Raw genomic sequence first — 21,415 nt, forward strand, 5'->3', positions numbered from 1 at the left:
AATCTTTATCAAATTCGGCACAGTCATTAACATATATATTAAATTAAGAAATGTTTAATTTAAAAGCAATCGCGTTAAAAGTAACGAAGTTATTTACAAAAGTCACTGTTTTCGACCAATCGTTCCTATGGGAGCTATATGATATAGTCACCTGATCTTGATCAAATTTGGCATAGTCGCTTATAGGCGTAGTAAACTCTCTAATATTAAGTTTCACGACAATAGCTCAGAAAATAACGAAGGTATTGAGAAAGTCACTGTTCGTGACTTGGCCGTTTGTATGGGAGCTATATTATATAGTCACCCGATCTTGACCAAATTTGGCATAGTCGCTTATAGGCGTAGTAAACTCTCTAATATTAAGTTTCACGACAATAGCTCAGAAAATAACGAAGTTATTGAGAAAGTCACTGTTCGTGACTTGGCCGTTTGTATGGGAGCTATATGATACAGTCACCCGATCTTGATCAAATTTGGCATAGTCGCTTATAGGCGTAGTAAATATTATATAATATTAAGTTTCACGATAATAGCATAGAAAATAACAAAGTTATTGAGAAAAGTCACTATTCGTGACTTTGGGGTTTGTATGGGAGCTATATGATATAGTGGTCCGATCCGGCTGAATCCGAGATATACAACGCCTGCAGTATATACAAGCCTACGTGCAAAATTTCAGCTCTGTAGCTCTTACGGTCTAGGAGGAGTTTGCGTTGATCCAGACGGACGGACGGACGGACGGACATGGACATGGAGATGCTTCGTTCTATGCGTTGCACACTTCTGACCAAAATTAATATACCCTTTTTGCAAGGGTATAAAAAAGCTCAAAAAATAAAACGACATATAAAAAAAAAGGTGTTTTGGCCATAATGGGGCATACACATACATACATACATGTATCCTCTAGATGCAAAAAAGTAATAGCTTATAAAATTTAACAATTATTCTAATTGCCGTTTTTACGACCTTGCATTAAAGATTATGTATAAAGATCTTATGTAATTTCCCATTCCCTTGAGCAATATTTTTATTACCAGCCCACTGAAATGATGGAAATATTTTCAAACTATCATTTCTCTACAATTGGGAATATTGTTTTAGAAACGCCTCGAATAGGGGTAATTTTTATGCACGGTATTTTGTAGCCGATGCTGTGACATTTCGACATTTTATGCTGTGTTTTGTGCGCTTTTTCTGCTTCGTGTTTATTTTCAAACCATAAAAAAAGCGATGCCTTTCACACTTCTACCATTTGCGGTTTCAATGACCTTAAAGCAACCAATGGACACACGCCCACGACCACACCCACCACCCAACTATAGTTCAATTGTTTGCGTATTGGTTTAATTATTGCCATTTGGCTCGGTTTTTTTTCGTCTTCTTCTCGCCACGCAACCCTATGCAGTCGCCTTTTGGCCCTTCAAGCCCTCTGCCTTCATTTTTTCCCTCCTCAGCTCATTTATTTATATTTACGCCCGCGGCTTATTTTCATTTGGCTGACCCACTGGCACCACCTACTGCTACCACCACCGCCACCTCCTTCATAGCTCATCTTCTCCTTCACCTTCTCCTTCTTCATCCCTCCACCGCAGGGGACGCTCCATCAACCTGGCTGTGTGTATGTACTTGGCGGCTGCATTTTTATACCATACACCCATAGGGTGAAATGGTATATTAAAGTCGCCAAAATGTATGTAACAGGCAGAAGGAAGCTTCTCCGACCCTATAAAGTATATATATTCTTGATCAGGATGAATAGCCGAGTCGATCTAGCCATGTCCGTCTGTCCGTCCGTCCGTCCGTCCGTCCGTCCGTCCGTCCGTCCGTCCGTCCGTCCGTCCGTCCGTCCGTATGAACACGCAGATCTCGGAGACTATAAGAGCTAGAGCCACCAAATTTGGTATGTATACTCGTGTAGTATGCACATGTTCAGAGTTAATTGGAATTTCGGCCACGCCCCCTTACGCCCCCAGGAATCACATAAAACTGTTTTTCTTAAAAAGTATAACAGCTAGACACATCAAATTTGGTTTATATACTCGTTTAGTTGGCGCGCAGAAACTAATTGTTTAAAATTTTTGCCACGCCCCCTTCCGCCCCCGGAATTTACATAAAACTGATTTTCTTAAAAACTATGACAGCTACCGACATCAAATTTGGTATGCAGACTAGTTTAATAGACGCGCAGAAACTGGCTATTTAAAAATTTTGCCACGCCCACTTCCGCCCCCGCAAATCAAACAAAACTGATTTTATCAAAAACAAACAAAGCTAAAGTCACCAAATTTAGTATGTATACTAGCTTAGTATTCGCGCAGAGTATATATATTTTCATATTTTGCCACGCCCACTTCCGCCTCCATAATTAAGAAAAAACCGATTTTCTCCTGTAGTTTTTTGACTATCGCATTCAAATTCGGCAGACTAATTAATCTTATCTATTTCTACAAAACTACCAAATTTTATTGAAATCGGACTAGAAACATGCAAAATATGCGTATGAACGTATTTTACTAAGCGGTCCACAAGGCCAGAATTGGCCGTTGGCTAGTAGCGGCGCTAGAGTGCTCGTGTGTTCGTAGAGTGAGCGAGATAGCACATACTATGAAACATGTAAAAACAATTTAATAGACATACATATGTACATTTGGTTTTCGAAATTTAAAAAAATTTGTTTCACCTGGTGTATGGTATACCCGAGTCGACGAGTCGACTTACTTGCTTCATTATTTATGTGAGCGCCAAAGAGGAAAATTGTGTCGACATTGCCAAGTTGCCGCGTTCCGTTTAAAAAACACAACGAAAATATATATAAGTATTTATATGTGTGTACATACATTTGGGAAAGGAGAAAAAGAAGAAGATGAAGAGAACAAGAGTTCTTTTTTGTTTCTCGCAGGTAAAATATTTTTAATTAAAAAATCTTTTATTTAAGCGAGTGTCAAGCGCGTTAAGCGTTGTCGTCAACAACATTATTTTTTGAGTAAGTAAACTTGTGTTCCGTTGGTCATAAACTATTCTGATGCACTGTGTTCTTGTACTTATCCAGAAAGTAATTAAATGCTGAGAAAAACCGCATAAATAAACTTAAAGAGGTATTAAGTGCAAGTGTATTGAGATTAATTAAGAGATTGATTAAGAACAAATTACAATAAATTAATACTGATCGTACCCAAGATTATGCCTTACAGTGGCTTTCAAAAGGATATGTTTAGCATACATATATGAAAGCCCGAAACAGGTTAATTTATTCAAGGAGAACTGTTTTTAAATTGATCATTGAGGGTTTATTTTTTAAAAGTATTAAAAAAACAAATTTTCTTTATCAAAAAATGATAAGAATTATTAAGCCTTAGCGGAAGCTAATTGGTAAACTAAAAACTAGATAGACTAAAACTAGTTAATGTTCTATAAAATACTTAGTTACGTTTCAACAATTACTCGAATCGATCGATCTTAATTACCATTAATTTAACATTAAGCAGATGACTTGACATTTATCACATTCTTGTAATATTATATTAGAGTGAAAATATTCAAATTTTATTTCTTGGCAACAGTTTTGTTTACCTGTATTATTTTAGTTTACCAATTTACTTTAACAAGTCTACGCAAAGAATCTTCTTCTTGAACATCTTGCAAATATTGTTATTTTTATGTATTGTTGTTCTTACCTAAAATGAAAAGAGAAAAACTGAAATTAATACGAGCACAATTAAAAAATAATCAATTTGTTATTACAATCTTAACTACTTAGAACAAAGAAATAAATCTGTTAATTTACTAAATTAATTATGAAACCTGTTGCCGGTGACTCTTGTAAAGAGTTTACCCATTCATCATCAAGGCAATCAAGAAACCTGAGAACTCGGTACACTTTGTAGAAGAGATAATAGCAACTTTTAAATGCCTCGCTCCAATGTATACATTGTGTGTAAGTCCTATGACCTTTTTAACAATAGAGAAACCTTTGACATTTATTTATCTACTCGTGGGGCAAACTTTACGAATAAATGAAACCCATTTTGATTTGGTTCTAATTGTAGAAACAAGGAATAACCTTTTAAAAATAATACTTTGGCTTTCAATGGAAGGCAAATTTCACTTTTGACAGATTTCAGCATATTACTGTCAATGGAGCTCTCAAATATAGTTTATGGCTAACAATAAGAGTCATTACTATTTAAGTTACCTTTGCAGAATTTAAACTTTGATTATCATGAACAATAGAGTTACCTGCTTTAATGCTTCCTTTGCAACACTGCAACCAAACAACACACAAACATTTTAAGGTGTATACACATGCACATACACAAAGATATTGTTAATGCAGTTTCCTTGTTTTCCCAGAACCCACAACGCCAAAAAAAAAGGAAAAAGTGAGTAAAAACATGAAACATGAAAGAAAAAGAGCAAGAAAAAAGATATAGAAACAACAAAATGAATCCTTTGAGTGCAGTGTATCCCTTAGTCGAGCACCTCTTCAACTTGTGGCCAAAAAAGCCGAAAAAAAGAATTAGAAATAGGTGGAAAAAAGTTGGCACTTGTTTGTTGTTGCTTTTTTCTTTGTTTTACCATGGGAATTCCTTTCTCCCCATTACCATTCTCATGCACCTCCTTGCCGACATCATATGGATATGTGGCGTATCTGTGCGTTCCAGTTTTTAACAAGGTTACCACACTAACTCACACACACACACACACACCAACACCCACACATGGCCAAAAGTTTTCTATTTCCTTCCTCCCCTCCCACCATGTACCCCTCAATCCCTTGCGTTCGTGTGTCAGTGTTTTTTGGCTTGTTGCTATTTTTTTTTGGTCATTTGCAATATGTGCACCATTTTGTAGTGCTTTCACCTGGCAGGTAGTTACACTCTCTCTCTCTCTCTTTCGTTCTGTCGCTTTATAGCGAAATGATTTCCCTACTCTCCTCGCCCTCTGTCCCTATTCCTTTGCCAGAGGGGGAGCTCTCGCTTTGTAGGGTGCCGTTTGCGAAACGGTGTCAAACGGATATGCATGTTGATTTAATTTGCACCTTTCGTTTAAATGCTCGAACGCCGTATATTGTGGGCCACATCCCTCTCCTCCATATCCCCTCCCCATGCTGCATGCCTTCGTCCCCTTATCCTCCATTACTCTTCCTCTCAATTCCTGCAGAAGTAAATTATTTTTGCGCCAGAGACCGTAAATTAGACCTATATATAAGGTCGTTGTCGTCGTCGTTTTTTTTTTCTTTTTTTTGCTTTGGGTTCAAAGTCGATGATGTTAGGGGCTGCTCTAGTTCCCTACAAACACACACACACACACACATAAAAATATGTCCTGTGTGTGCGAAAAATCAAAGCCAGCTAATTGCGCGATTTTTATCAGGCCATTCTAGGCAACCTCTTCTCTTCTCTCCCCTTTCCCTGTCTCTTTTGCCATTTATAAACGAGGTCGCTATATTTAAAGTGAAAATTGAAGAGGCCGAACTAAACTGGTTCAATTAAAATCGATGTAGCGTAAGCAAGGCAAACAAATCCTAATCAAAGCACATCAATTTCAAAGCTTCAATCTATAGCCTTAAGGGGGAAAACTGACTCAAAGACAGCAAACATCTTACAAATCAATTATAAAGAGGTGTTAACTGTTTTAACTCAACTCGTGTGCTTATTTTTGAATTAGATATATGTACATACAAATGTCTTACAACACGTCTCCGAAAATGTACTCAAGAATAGATTAAGAACTATAAAAATGAAACCATTTAAAAAAATATTGTTTATTGAAAATAAAATGTTCTGAAAAGGTCTGCTGAGAACTTCCTTCCAACTGTTTTAAATCGATATATGTAACTACATATTTGTTTTATTTTTTCTAAACGCGAGTGAATCAATTAAATATTTAGGATTAGAAGCCAATATTTTATTCAGTGCCGGATTAGCCATAAAGTAAATGCTACGAAACCTGTGTATTCAGAGCTTAATAAAACAAAAATGTTTAATCATTCAAAGGATGATTCATGTTCTTTTTTTCAAAAATCGAGTTGAAATGAAACGTTCCAATTTTTCAAAATTTTTAATGTCATTTTAAAGTTGAATAACTTTTTAGTTTTCAACTTGGTTTTGATTATTACAGATCCCCCGCTGTCTAGATTCGTCTCTTATTTCAATAACTCAACGAACTATTGAAATATGTATATTCTTTAAATATTATTTTGTCATGTTTTTCAATCATTTATGTTGAGCTAGTTTTTGCCTATGTACGGTTTACTTTGATTTAGAAAAAAACTCAACAAGTTCATATTCTAATTCTATTGTCATGGAGATGCATTCGATCTTTTGCTTTTTCTCTCGACTGAATTGGCTGGCAAATTGTATATTTCAGATAGAAATTCTTTGTTCAATTAAAACAAATTTTGTTTAACAATGTAAATGCAGATTTATATATACACACAAAGAAATAGAAAGAGAGAGAGAGAGAGAGAGAGAGAGAGAGAGAGAGGAGAGAGAGAGAGAGAGGAGAGAGAAAAAGGAAAAAATGCAAATTGATGCTTTAGTTTTATGAATACGAATGCCAGACCAGGCAATAGGCAATTGTAATAAAAATCTAGAGAAAAACAATTTATGTTTGGTTTTACTTTTGTATATATGTATGTATGTCTGTATAGTTGGTATTTTTTCACCAATTTGTATATATTCATTTAATTTGAATTAAACGTAGAACATAGACACTTTAAGCAAAGCAAGTAATAGAAAATAAAGTTACTCCTTTGCTATCGGCATCAGCATCATCATAATCATTCTTATTGAACAACAACGATTTTCAATCATAATAGAAAGTAGGTACAGTTAACCACAGGCAATTTTAGTGTCCCTTGGCGTGTTGGCATAATGTCACAACTTGCCTGCTCGACTACGTGCCATAATCTCTTCTCTGAGTCTTTCTCTGTCTCGCTCTCTTGATATCTGACCGAACATATTAAGCCCACATAAGCTGTCCTTAAACCCTTTTTGTATGAACTGGACCCAGCCTGAAGTTGACTTCCTTCCTCATTCTCATCGTTCTTACCTACATTTAATACAAATTTGCCAGTTGTTTGGTATGTGCCTTTATACTCAGTGTACTCTCTCTCCCTCTCCCTCACCCTATGTCTCTTTCAAAAGCCAATTACGTGCCTTAAATGAAAGTTGAGAATGGTCGAGAAGTTGGTAGGTGGTGGAGCTAAAGATGAAGCTTCATATATGTATAGGCAGGCATCTGGTATAAAGAGAATTGAGCAAAACTGGTCATAACATTTATAAGATCACGTGCTCAATTATTAAGCCACTAAATAAATAAATAGCGGACTGCTGACACGTGCCATGGTCGACCTCCGACCCCTAGCCTAACCGAACCCCGACACCCTTCGCCGTACCAAACCTGTCACTGCCTTCTGCCTTCACCTAAACCAGGCTCCATTCTGACATTTACGAGCTCATGCTGGGCTCGTCATAAACACACACAAACACACACACACGAACGCAGACGCAGAAATTGTAGTCATGCTCATTACTCATACGCCACGATGGTCCGTCCAAACTGGCCGGCACCGAAACTGAACTGAACTAAACTGAACTGAACAGAACTCTCCTCTCAATATTGCATACATACTATACAACACGTCATGATATAAATCGTTTTGGGTTTATATACAATTTAATTAATCAGCACACTGAAATAATGACGACGGACAAACAAAAACACACACACACACAGACACACACATGCAAAAGAAGAAAAACCTGCAAAAGATTAATTGATATTTAAACAGGAAGGTAAAAAAAAAAGAAAAATGTTATGAGATAAATATTCGGGGTTCCATTAAAAACTAAAAATGTGTCCATAAACTAAACGTATCGAATTCGACTTCTTACTTTTCTCTCATATACATATGTACATATAAGTTGGGTCGATCAACAATTAGCAACGACATGGTCATATTTCCATATCGTACATTAAGACAATTAGAGTTAGATCTATTTAGATATACGATTAGATTGTTAGATTCCAATTAAAAGTGACGGATAATTTAATCGAATAGTTTTATTTTTTGCAATGCAAACCGGTTATAAGCATATTTATCATATTCATTGGCCCATTAAAGACAATCATTTGGCTTGTATTGCATTATTAGAGATTAAAAATTAAAAATGATTCTTGATTAAAAAAAAACAATAAATTAACATAAAAAGTCATTAACGTTTCAGCTTAAATCAGTGAAGATATTAGTTAGAATAAACAACTATTGAATAACTTGTAACCATCCCAAATAGAATGCAACCTTCTTGATCCTATTAATCACTTAGTTTAAATTTTAAAATGCAATTATTTTTCTATGTCTTAATAAACATTTTCCCTTGGTAATTTCCACTTGGATTAAAATCTTTTTCTGTTTGCCTTTGATGTGATAAAACCTTAATCCACTGCTATAATTAATGACGTCAATTGCTTTCGCTTTATCTTTATTATCTTTGCTATCGATATCAACATATTTGCTACTTTATCTATACTATAATACTTATCAAACATTAGGGTGAAAAAAAAACAACCAAAGAGGGAAAATAGAATCAAATACTACGCTTTAAAGAAAAAAGGCGGGCTAAAAAAGAAAAAAGAAAACGTGCACATATATATTTATATATATATTTCCCGCATATTCGATTCGTTTATCTTCTTTTACCTTTTACTATTTTAATGCTTAACGAGCTTTTTTCCCATTTCGTACTTTTTTTTTTTTTTTTTCGTTCAAGCCAACAACAAAAACAAACCAGAAACAAAACAAAATAAAAAAGGGGAGAAAGGGATGAGCAGACTTACTGAAAAAAAGAAAAACTTTCTTCATAAGGACGAGGCACTGACCTTAGCATACCCTATACATGTGTAAGTGTATGCCGTAGTAAGTGAAACAATTTGGACTATAGTTATGCATAGTTAGAGATGACTAGAATAGATTTAAAGAGAATCCTCTCTACGACACGAGGACATAGCCTTTGGTATTGGATGTTTTCAGTCTTATGGTCGGTCCTAGATGTATGTAACTTCTCGCCTAAAATGACCTAGTATCCAACAGGATTACGAGATATGTATAAAGAAAATTAAGTTAAGAATGGTCAGGGTGGTAAGAGGGGATGTGGCATGATAAAGAAACTGTTGGCACATGGCGCCAAAATGAAATCAACCCAAATTTGGGCGAGTTTTCTTCATTTTATTTCTTTCCAGGCGACTTTTTTTCTGCTTAATGTTGTTGTTGTTGTTATTGTTATCAGTGGGAGTGAGAAGACCGAGGTGAAGTAGAGGTAGGTAAGAAAGTAACGAATGGCGAGAGGTGAGGTCTTCTACGTATTTAACTGCTTTGAAGTCTTAAATTTACCTTGGTATGTATGAGGCTTAAATTTACTTGTACTTTTGTACATACTTACATATGTATGTATGTGAATGTATTTGAGACACGCGCTCACACATACACACACACACACACAGGCACGCAGATAGAAAGGCACGCACTCCCATACTTAGAGAGGGGCCAACTCCCCCTTTTATTTCTGTTTTCCTTTTCACTCTCTGTTGGTTTCTCTCGCTCTCTCTCTCTCGTCACACTTCCGTTAGCCGCACAATACACTAAAATAACTGTAAATAACAATTTGCAAGTGGGTGTGAAGATACATATATGTACATATCCCGTATGCATGCGGCTGCATGTTCATGTTCATTGTGTGGGCGTGCCCAGACATAGTGCAAGGAAGAAGGGCGCCAGAGCGGCAGGACTGCACGGAAGGGAGGGAGAAAAGAAGGCGACGAATGGGTCTATAAAAATTACAAGGATGCAGCAATAAAATGTCAGCAAAGAAGAAAAAAATCGAGAGAGAAAGAGAAGAAAAAACAAAACAGGGTACAGACAGGTCGGTGGTCGGTGGTCGGTGGGCGATTTCAACCACAGGGTGACCATCCTGGTCTAGAGGCCCAGCAGCGTCAGTGGCAGAAGCATATGCACATGCCGACGATGCACAGGACGATGCGGCGCCTTTGCCAAAAGCAGGTCGTTACGTTGACAACCACACACAGACACAGACACACACACACACAATTGCATTTTGACCCACATTTGGAGGCGTTACAAGAAGCAGAAGCGGAAGGAATCTCACTACATCTCTGCTCTCCCCGCATCATCTTTATTACCAGCATTCTATGCTTCCCACCCCTCTCATCCCATCACCACTCCATTCTACTTCACCCCACCACACCCCCCTTTGCCATTCTCCGGCTTGCCTTAGCCTTTATATTGAAAAAAATCAGACAGACAACACACATTTTTTCTTCATTTTTTTTTTTTTTTTTTTTCTCCCTTTTCAATATGTCAGCCAGCCGCCCCTAAAGATGTCGTATTTATTGTTAAAAATACTCTTACCAAATGGTTGAGAGTTTCAGTGAGACAATTTTTAAAAATTGGGCTTAATATTTTTAAAAATTATTTGTAAAATTTCATAAGTAACAAAAGCTTAATTATATAAGTGATAAGCTGAACAAGTTCTTGTTATACATATTTATTTCTGATCAAAAGATTTTAAGATTTAAAACATATTCAAAATTCGAAATTTTTCAACTACATATCATTTAATTAACTTTTGGCAAATTTTTGTATATTTATTAACTCCATTAACTTTATATACAATTAGTTCAAATCCATGAAAGATGCAAGAAAATAAAACAGAAATGTCTTGAAACGTTATTCGAAAACTTCTGTTGGTTATTTCAGTAACGAAATGTTTTCTACGAAATATATTTATAATTTTCATTTCATAATGTGGGTACACATTATGAAACATAAGCAAAATTGCTTTCTTTTTTGTGTATCCAATTGCTCCACCTATTTCAGCCATTTTTTTTTTTTTTTTTTTGTAAACATCTGTGTACATGGTCCAAGGGCAATATATCAAAAGTGTGTTAGAATAATTATTTATTCATCACTAAATGTGTGTGTTTCTCTGAGTTACATTAGAAATACATACCTAATTAACTATAGTTGGTTAACAATTAATATTATGAAATAAATATTCTATTAGTTTTTGCATGTAGCTTGTTGTTTTGTAATTTATATTTAAAATAAAGTATGCTACAATAAACAATAAACTGAAAGAAAACTCGTTGTTGAAATAGGCTAATTGAAAAGATATTAATAAAGGTTAGAAACTTTGTAGTTAACATTGGGTTTACTTTAAAATATTATCCTTTTCATGTTATCAATTTGTGGTCAAAACTTAGTTTTGTCTGTTTTCTTTGAGATTTGGATTATGGTTTATCGTACTTATTCTTAAATATTTGTTCTCTATACATTTTTTTTGTAAGTTTTAATGATATTTTTTAGGCTGTTTTGTTCTTGCCATAAAAGTCAATGAATAAACGATTCAAATACTTTGTCGGCGTATTGAAATTAATGTTATTTTGTAATTGACTGAACTTTAATTACATTTATCTAGCTTTCTGCACGAATTTTGGACAGTGAATAAGACAATTGGAAGGAAATTTATAGAGAAGACAGAATGACAATGAGAGAGGCGCACGTGTTGTTGAGTGAATCCTCTGGCCATTTTCCGGTTATTGAAAACATTCCATTCCCTTCGGGGCGACGGAGGCGTGGCATATGTATGTACCAAAATATTGCTTTTCCTCTCTCTCTCTCTCTCTCTCTCCCTCTCTTTTCATATCATATATTTTTATACGCATACTTGAAATTGTAATTTGGTTTGAGGTGGTTTTTTGGGGTGCGGCTGGAGGCCGGGTGAATCGAGGCGCATAAAAAAATTGTTGTCGCCCACTTAACCCAGTCGCATACCATTTTGCACATAATCCCAGTAATGTGCGTGTGTGTGAGTGTGTGTATACTAGGAAAGTGTAGCATACTTTTTTGTTTTCGTTTTTTTTTTTTTTTCTTTTCTGCTCAATGACAGGAGCATGAATCGTGGGCTTTTGAGTGGACGGCCTTAAGTGGATTAATTTAAAACATTTGTTTGTCGTTATTGTTGCGGCTTGGTCGCTCGGTCGCGTTTGATAAATGAGTTTTCCATGGAACGGAGTGCCCTCGTCCATAATGGAGTGCTTTTTGTCGTCTAGAAGGTTGCCATTTTTCCACATGAATGAGCCGGTAGAATTTTGTGTAAAATCATTGCAGCCACAAAAACATGGTTTCAAGCCCCAAATAAGAGATACAAGTAAATTCGTAAATATTGATGGAGACAGTGGATTGGTGGCTTTTCATTGGAGCTGTAGGTGGAAAGTGTCTACTTGTCGCCTGTCAATTGCCCATTTGAAGGCGGCAATGGAAGGAATAAAAGTGCAGAGGAGGTTAGGATGGATGAAAGGCAGACTTGGCTTATTGATCATCTTGCTTGATAGCCAGTTGATGGGCTGTCAATTTTATGCAACGCTTGTAAATCGCTGGTAATACCAACAAATGCGGCGGAAACACACACACAAAAACGAAAACCAAAAAGTGAATGAAAAAAAAAACCAACAAAACTTTCTTCAGATGCCAATATTCAAGACGCTAGATTAACTTTAATAACCAAAAGATAATATATAATACTCAAGGGATTTTACGATAATCAGCGGCAAGACAAAAAAAAAAAACGAAATTGGGAACACCAACGCAATCAAAGAGAGAATAAAAGCTAAATATCGATTGATTAAAGACCCTGAGGGTCAAAAGAAATTTCAATTTCTTAAATTGCCTTATTTTTTCTTCATTTTAGTATGAAAATTAATTAAGAAAAAAAGAAACAATTCACACTATATGAACATAAATGGTTGTTACTATGACAACTTAATGCACATAAATGTTTCTTTGACGCATTTAAGCTTAATCTTGTTAAACAAAATTCTTGCCATCTCCTACCCAACAAATAAGTAAATAAGTAAAGACTTGAAATTCCGTTAGCACATTACATTTCATTTAAATTCTAAACATTTTCGTGATAAGGAATTTTAAGAGAAATTACACTATGAACATGAACAAAGAGACACACTTAAAGGAGTTGAGCTTAAAGTCCATATACACTGAGCGAGTCCTTTGTTAACCCTTCACAAGCCAGTAATTTTTGAGATTCCTAGAATTGCTATTTCACAATGGAAATGTAGAAAAGTCGTTCTAAATATTTGTTAGTAAATACCATATAAAAACTTATTGTAATCTGTTATTAGTTTTAGTGGCAAGAAGTTAAATTTCAACCTCCACTAAGAAAGTATCTTGAACTTCGTCCCATCCAGCTAAGTGTGTACTAATTAGGCAAATTCAAATTTAAAACCAACTGAATCCATCATAAACAAAACTTATAGACTTTCTCATATAACTCAATCCATCACTGCACCAACTTAGTCAAAAGTGAATGATATGTTTAAGTGTATGTGTAAGGCAAGAGTGTCCACTCAGTCGTCTGACAAATTAAACAAACATTTTCAATGGCATTTCCAAACCAAGTGAATTCTTTCTGGAATTTGTGAGCTTTGGCAAAAGCTAAAATGTAAAAAAAAAACAAAAATACAAAATATTCGTACATATGTACGTATATGACATGCCAACCCCGAAAGTATGCTCTAACTTTTATTTAATTTTTTTCTGCCAACTTAATGGAATTTATTTTTGTTGATTTCTGTTGAATCCTCAAAGCCCCCGCCGATTCGCTTACACTTTAGAACTTGCCCCCTTTCTGGCCTTACCGCCCACCGCGCACCACCCCCTTTTTTCTGACATGGCATGCTCACAAAAGTCAGAGCCTTAAGCTTATCTACATAAATTTTCTAAGCAAGAAGCACGCTTCTAATTAGCGCAACCAACAAAAAGTAAGTGAAAAATTTGAATGGCAAGCGAAAAATTTCACAAAAAAAAAAAAAAACAACAAAACAAAAATAAATAAAAATGAAAAAAAAAACTTCAAAAATTGAAGCGGCATAATTAGCATAATACGGTTAAAGCCGACAGAGCTGAAAAACAAAAACGCAAATTTCGTTAAAAAAAAAAAAAAATAAATAAATCGCACAAACACTCATCATGAATAGCAGAAAAGTCCTTTAAGCTAAACTCAACTGCCATTACTTTGGAATTTTTGCGTCAACAAGGACACTATGAAAGAGCGTCCGCATAAAAATGGCGGCCAAAATGGCAACAAATTGGCAACAGATTAGCCAACAGGCGCACCGCAAAAACAGTTGGCCATTTTGTGGTCAACTACAAAATTGCAAACAATTGCAGGGAAACAGAAACGAGCAACTAAAGAGTGAAAGAGAGAGCGAGGGACGGAGGACTGAGGGACACGACAGGGCCAACAGATGGGGGGTAAAACAATTTTTCCGGAAAACGGAAACGGCTGGAAGCTGTGAGAGCAGTTTCTCGTTTCCGCTTGGCCAACAGCCCGTACATAAAATACAAATTACGTGTGGGGGTGGTCAGGTCATAATCGAGAGAGTTAGAGTGTAAAGATTTAAAGAGCTCGAAGCTTATCACTGATAAGAATCTTTTACCTCTCAAATGCTTCAAACACTTCACCTTTCATGCGATTGCTTCTTTCTAAACAAGCCAGGCCAACCATCAACGAGGCCAACCTCAAACGTAATCAATAAGTGGCCCATAAATTATGGAGCTGTCAGTAGAAATTGCAGGGCGTAAATACAAAAAAAAACAGACTTCTTTTATTAAGTCTCAGAACTGACTTCCATTTACCTTGCACTAAATTAACAGAAGAGAAATTCCTAATTGTTGAAACAATTAGAAATGTGTAATTATGTAAATTTAATAAAACCAATATAAATAAGTAAATAGAACTTGATTTAGCAAATGTATAACTTGATTTACTTACTGTATCAACCAAGTCAAAATTAAAACTTGATTTAGTAAACAAACGCTTTGTTATTGAATGCCTAATCCGATTTTTAAATCGATCTCCAAATCTGACAAATACTTTTGCCATTTGCCAGGCTACATATGCTTACGATGACAAGTGCCACACGTTAAGGCTATGTAACTTGATTCGAAAAGGTCTCTAGGCAATATTTATTTGCAATTTGTACTAACTCAAATGCCCCTCATTCCTAATGCTTCAGGCTACAGGGTATTAGAGGTATAAAGAAAATCACAAGAAATCCACTTGGTCAATGGTCACATGTGAATGAATGATTTCAGCTTATAGCTTCCATACACATACACATACAAACACACACGCACTTACACATCTAAAGAAACAAACATACACAGACACACCCACACACACACAGTCAAACACATTTTTCGGTTGGTTTTGGCCAATTGAAAAAGTTATTCTTTGCTCCTTCGTTTGTTTTTTTTTTTTTGCTTTGCCATGCCTTTCTTTTATTTGGCAGCTGAACTTTCTTGTTGAAGCCACTTTAATGACATAGTTTATTTGAGCCAGTTGTTGATGTTGTTGTTGGTGCTTATGGATTTGTTTTCCTTATGGCTTATTGTTAGTTATGAGAAAAACTTAAGCTAAAAAAAAAAAAAATAACGAAATATTGGAAGCATTTTAAGTTCGAGGGGCACAGTAAAATGAAACGCCATTGAGTCGCGTGATTAGCTTTATGTACCTATTACGTATACGCAATGTATAGAAAATAAAAAAGAATTCAACAACTTCATGAGTTCACAAAGTATATAAATATATACCTAGATATTTTTGCATTTATTTTCTGTTTTTGCATTGCGTCACGAGTTTGTCTAGTTCTAATTTCGCCAACATTTGCTTATTAATAGACATTTATATATAAGTATTTATAAGTAGATACATTTAACTTTTTTTTTTTTTTTGCACCTACAAAACAAATTGAATTAAGTTTCTTATATACACATATGTATATTTATCAGACTTGAGAGAAACTGCCAATTAACACTCTAATAACAATTTTCATAATTGATGGCCGAAATTAACATAATTGAAAGGGAAGAAATGATTCTTAAATAAACAATTACTTGGAATATTTCTTTGGCATTAAACTTATAAGAAGATTTCGAATTGCAAATTTAAAAAGATAATTTATAATTAAATTTATATTTATTGGAGTTTTTATAGATATTTTTCCTTTATATTATTCCACCAAAAGAGAGATAATTAAGTTCTAAGGCAAATAGACCAAAAGAGGAAAGAAGCCACGCTAAGGGTTAGCATTTAAATTTACATTAAGAGACTCCACTTTCAACTGAGACAACTTCATTTCAAAATAATCTTCTCAAAGCTTCATTTTGATAAATTTATTATAGGTAGAGAAGTTTCTCTCATTCCTAATCGTTAAGATTATGGAAATTAAGTTATTTTCCTTTTCCAAAACCAAAATATGTTTGGTATCGTCAGCATATTAACTTTTAACTGATTCATGCCAGTGAATCGTCAATTCCTTTTAAGGCACTTCATCGTCCAATTTCCAGTTCTGAAAGAATATTTCTGCATATCGAATATTAGCTGCTTCTTATAGCAGCTGTCAACGAATCGCAATTAATTCGCAAATCAAGTTACTCATTAATTGGTCTGACACATACATATGGGGGAAATTGGAAAAATTTTTAGCACAATTTGTTCAACAATTTTGCTTGGGCCATCTAGTGAATAAGAGAGGGGGGAGTAAGTGAGAAGAATGTTGAATATTTCAATTGCAAAACTAAAAGGGAAAAGCAAAGCACTCGAAAGTCGATATAAATATACCCTGTAATCTGCTAGCACCCAACATGATTACCAATTTGTTAGATATTGTATTTTGGTACATTTTGAATTTATACATTTCATTGCTCACATTTTCGAAATTTCTATATACCCGTTTGGCTCTTCGGCTATCGGGTAGCAAATATATGTAACCCAAAAAAAATTGACACATAACGAAAGGAAAAAGATGAATGACAATATTTTAATGACATATTTCCTTTTCTTTTATTTGTACAAAATATTCAATATATTTATAGGTCTACATATATTCTTGTAGTAAGTGCTTATGGAATGCTTATCCAATTTTTTCAATTGTTTAAAGTTCTAAAATTAGTTCAAAGACTTGGATTTTTCAATTGATCATATTGATATGCAGCATATTTTGTTTTTTTAACCCAAAATGATTGTTCAAGAGCTTTGAGAAATTTTAGATGGCCAATTAACAAAATTAGAGTAATTTTTAATAATCAAGCAGACAATCGTCACCAGTAACTTATTAAGTGACATCCTTAAGATCTGAATAAGAATAATAGATAGACATCTGAATATATTTACATCTGAATATATTTACTAGTTAGATAAGGAGTCTAGTCTTAAGTTACATTCTTTATGTGTTCTATTAGTCATGTTAGCGCTTTTTTCAAACTTTAGAAATTTATTTAAACATTTCTCTCTTTATATTTTAATTATGAATTTAAGTATCTTTTTATATGCCGGAAAACCCCTTTTAATTATATTTAGATGTTTGGATTATTCAGTATTATTTATTTTTTTTATGAATTTCCTGTTGTTGTAGTTTTTTTCATTTTTGTGGAAAAATAAGCTTTTAATTACCTCTTTTATTTGCATTTGCGATTTTGCTATTCCCTTTTTCTTGTTTTTTGTTATCAAATACGATCGGGTATTCTTCTTTTGTTAATAACTTTTAGTTTTTATAGTGTTTATTGCCTTGCTAATATTTGAATTGGCGTTTCGTTTCACACTCACATGCACATTCACACACATACAATTTACATTCATATATCCATATCAGCATCGACATCGATACGAATATCAAATAAAATCGACAATTTCCTAGCGTTTCCTGTTTCTTTCCTCTAACTGTTCTTGTGTCTGCTTCTGGGTCTGCCTCCTCCAATAGTCATCTACCACACACTTTAGCCACAATCTACTGCTGTTCGTTTTTTCTTCTATAGGCACCGTTTATTTCTGCGTTTTTTTTTTTTTTTGTTTTGCTTATCTTATGCGGCGTTGCACATCACGTGAAAAAAAATAATAGTAAAAAAAACCTGGTAGATATTACAATTTCGTATATTTTTTTCTTCTCTCTCTTTTTTTTTTTTTACTATGTTTGCCAATATTTCCGTATTGTTTGATGGTTGGCTTCCATTCTTATCGACATTGATTTCAAGTTGTTGTCGCTTTATCTTTCTGTTATGACTGAGCTGCTCATTTTCATTTCCATTACCATTTATATTTTCATTTCATATTTGCTATGCCTTGTGCCACACACACACACACTCACACACACACACATACAAGTCAAATAAATTGCCAAACAAATAGCAGAAAAAGCCACAGCAACACGAGAACAACACGGCAAATGGCAAAACGGCGGCACGCGGCGTATACGTAATATAGGAATATCTGAATTTTGCTCACGTATTTCTTTTCGGATTCAGTTTTGCGCTTTGCGCCCTCGACAAAACTCTCGTTCAAAATTCAAATTGAAATTTGAATTTTTATTTGTTGTTGCTGTTTTGCTGTTGGTGTTGCTGCAGCCACAGAATTGAGACTGACTGAAAAACTTTACGTGAAATATGGCCAAAGCGCCAAAGCATGGCCAAAATGCCGCAGCAGCAGCGTCGACGTCGTTGTCGTTGTCGTCGTCGTCGTCCGTGTCGGTGTCGGTGTCGGTGTCGCAGTCCGAGCACCAAACAACATTCGAGCTCAGTACTCTGCCTCCCAATAGGCACAGACACGGCAGCAGCACAGGGGAGACGGAGGCAATAGTCTGGCTATGAATGAGTAAGTGCCGTATGATAAGTGGGCGGCAAACCAAAACAGCCAGAGAGATAGATAGATAGAGAGAGAGAGAGAGAGAAAGAAAGAGAGAGAAAGACAGTTAGTAAGTGGGGAAAGAGAGCGAGAGTTCGGTGAATGGGAGAGTAAAATCTGCCGAAAGCAAAAGCCGAATGTTTAACAATAACATCGCTTGCACTCTATGTTCTATGCAACAAAACGAGGAGCTTTTTATTTCGCTCTTCTCTTCTCATTCCTCTTCTCTCTTTCTTTAGACCTCTCTATGTGTCAGTACAGTGGTTTAAGTCATTCAAAAGTATTCTTAACTATTAATTACTCATACGCCAAGTATGCTTATTCATAGAGTGATAATATTAAGGCTTAGCATAGGATGTCAACAGTTCATTTAGGTAATTCAATTCACAAACTAAAATATAACGTTTCAATTGGGTTAAAACTCAACCCTTTATTCCACTGAATCAACGTTAAGTGGCCAAGTCCTTATTGTTTTCTTTTTACAATTTAAAACACAAATAAAGAAAGATGAAAAGTAACACTGAAACGCTTCTCACAAAGAAAACAAGTGAGTGCTAGTAGACTGCAATGTTGTGCTAGTTGTTTCTAGTAGTTAGCGTGTATTTTTGTCCAGTGCATTTCGAATGGACTTACACCACAGTGCCATTGATGCATTTATATGAGAAAAGAGAGTGAGAAAGAAGAGGTGAGAGCATACATACATATATAAGAAAGATTCGTTTCTTCACTACGTTTTTCTCTTCGTAGTATTGTCTCTCTTTCTTTCGCTCTCGTTGGATATGCTCTCTGGCGGCGCCAAAAAACAGCTGCTTTATGTTTATTTGTTTGTTTGGTTTTAGATGCCGCATTGATGCCGTTACGACCCTATCACCGTGCTCCTCCCTGCCCCTTCTTTGTATTCGCCTCTTCACAGCATCTAACTTGGGCTTCGACTTCGACTTGGACTTGGACTGTGTCATGTCAAAGTTTCACCTTGGTTTCTTCCTACTAAAGGGATGTCGCCTTTTGCCTTAACGACAGAGGGAGGACGCTACCGCGACGGCGACGTCGACGACGACGACATCAACTTTTATGGCCTTCAAATTGTTTCCGAAACGTTGAGCCATTGGCAATGTCTGCGCCTGGGGAGGACTTTGCTGGCGTTTGCCGCTGTGTTATGTATGTATGTGTATGTATCTTGCCCACTTTATCAATTGCCGCCCACTCGGGCGCATTAAAGCTAAAAAGATTTTCCTATATTTCATTTCATTTGGTTGGCTCTGCCATAGATTCGTTTGCTCATTTTGCCGCATTCTGTTTGTGTGTGTGTATGTGTGTGTGCTGCTTTTATGATTATTTTCATTTCCTAAGCACTTAGGATCACAGTGGGGGCAAAGAAAGAGAAATAGAAAGAGAGGGGGCTAAATCAACAAAAAGAAGATAGAGGACAAAATGATCATAAAAAAAAACCCCCCAAAAGGGGTAGTATAACTTCCGTACTTGTACTTTTATTTGACCCAAATAAAGGCACTCAAATATTTATTCTTTTAATGTAGTTTACCGATTTTAAATTAAGATTATTAAAAGTAATGCATATTTGTAGAAACATATTATATCGACAAATAAAAGATATGGTAATTGATCATATCCATTGGTGAATTTTTAAAGAACAAAGTTAAACTTTAGGATAATCAGGGATTGTTATACACTATCTCAATCGCTGAGATTATCTGATAAAAAGATAGTGAATCCTGATTCTAAATAATACAATCAGCAAATGATTGAATTAAGTTTAGAATGGGTTAAGTTGGATTCCAATCGTTTGCGAGTTTAGACAAGGATTAAGTTACTTAATCAAAGACAGTTTTCTTTTTCTTAAATTTTCATTGAACGTTCTTTTGTTATCGTATCAGCATTGCGAAAGGGTATTTAAGCATCGTTGCTTAATTTAACTAGCTTAATCTTGTGCTTCCTCTACTGTTATTTTCTTTTTTAGTCCATGCTATCAGTTAGAATGGATATCTTTTCTTCTTCAGTTGCGTTTTGTGTTGTTTTGCGCTTACAGCTTTAAGTTATTTTTCGCCGTAATAGATGACAGTAAATTCAACTTGAAGCCGGCTAACACTTCTGCCAACTTGTTTTAACGGGGCCCTGCAGTTGCTGCATTACCCCTTACCGCCTCCCTCTTTCACTCCATTTCTATCTCTTTTTCTGTTTTTTTTTTTTTTTTTTTTTTGCTTTGTTTGTTCGCTACAAACTTTCAACTTCCTTTTGCGCATCTTGTTGTTACTGTTACTCCTCATGCACATTGTTTACATTCCTCTTGTTGCCCTTGCCCTTTCTCTCTTTTCCTCTCTTGCCTTGTTTTTCTTTATACTGGCTATTTATTTGCTTTACGGGAAAACACAACGGAAATTTGCCTGCTGTTCTTTGCTATTGTTGCTTTTCTCTTTTTCATTTTCATTTTCTTGTTTTTTTTTTTTTTTTTCTTTACTGGTCGTTCTCCTCTCCCGCCTTCCGCAAATGTTTTTTATGGGGTGTTGAAAACCATTTTGTTAAACAAACTCGTAGCATTTGTTGCTTTTGGGTCCAACGAAAAACAAAAAAAGGGATCTTTTTTTTACTTTTTTCTGCGCATTTTTTTTTTTTTTTTTTGT

General features: G+C 35.3%; 1 protein-coding gene across 1 annotated transcript in view; it reads right to left on the reverse strand.

The window, feature by feature from the left end:
- The window catches only part of MYPT-75D (Myosin phosphatase targeting subunit 75D), a 66,382-nt gene that overhangs the window by 28,021 nt on the left and 16,946 nt on the right, over positions 1–21,415 (reverse strand).

The sequence above is a fragment of the Drosophila tropicalis genome, unplaced genomic scaffold (genome assembly GCF_018151085.1).
Source record: "Drosophila tropicalis isolate 14030-0801.00 unplaced genomic scaffold, ASM1815108v1 contig_443, whole genome shotgun sequence".
In the NCBI taxonomy this organism is placed as follows: Eukaryota; Metazoa; Arthropoda; class Insecta; order Diptera; family Drosophilidae; genus Drosophila; species Drosophila tropicalis.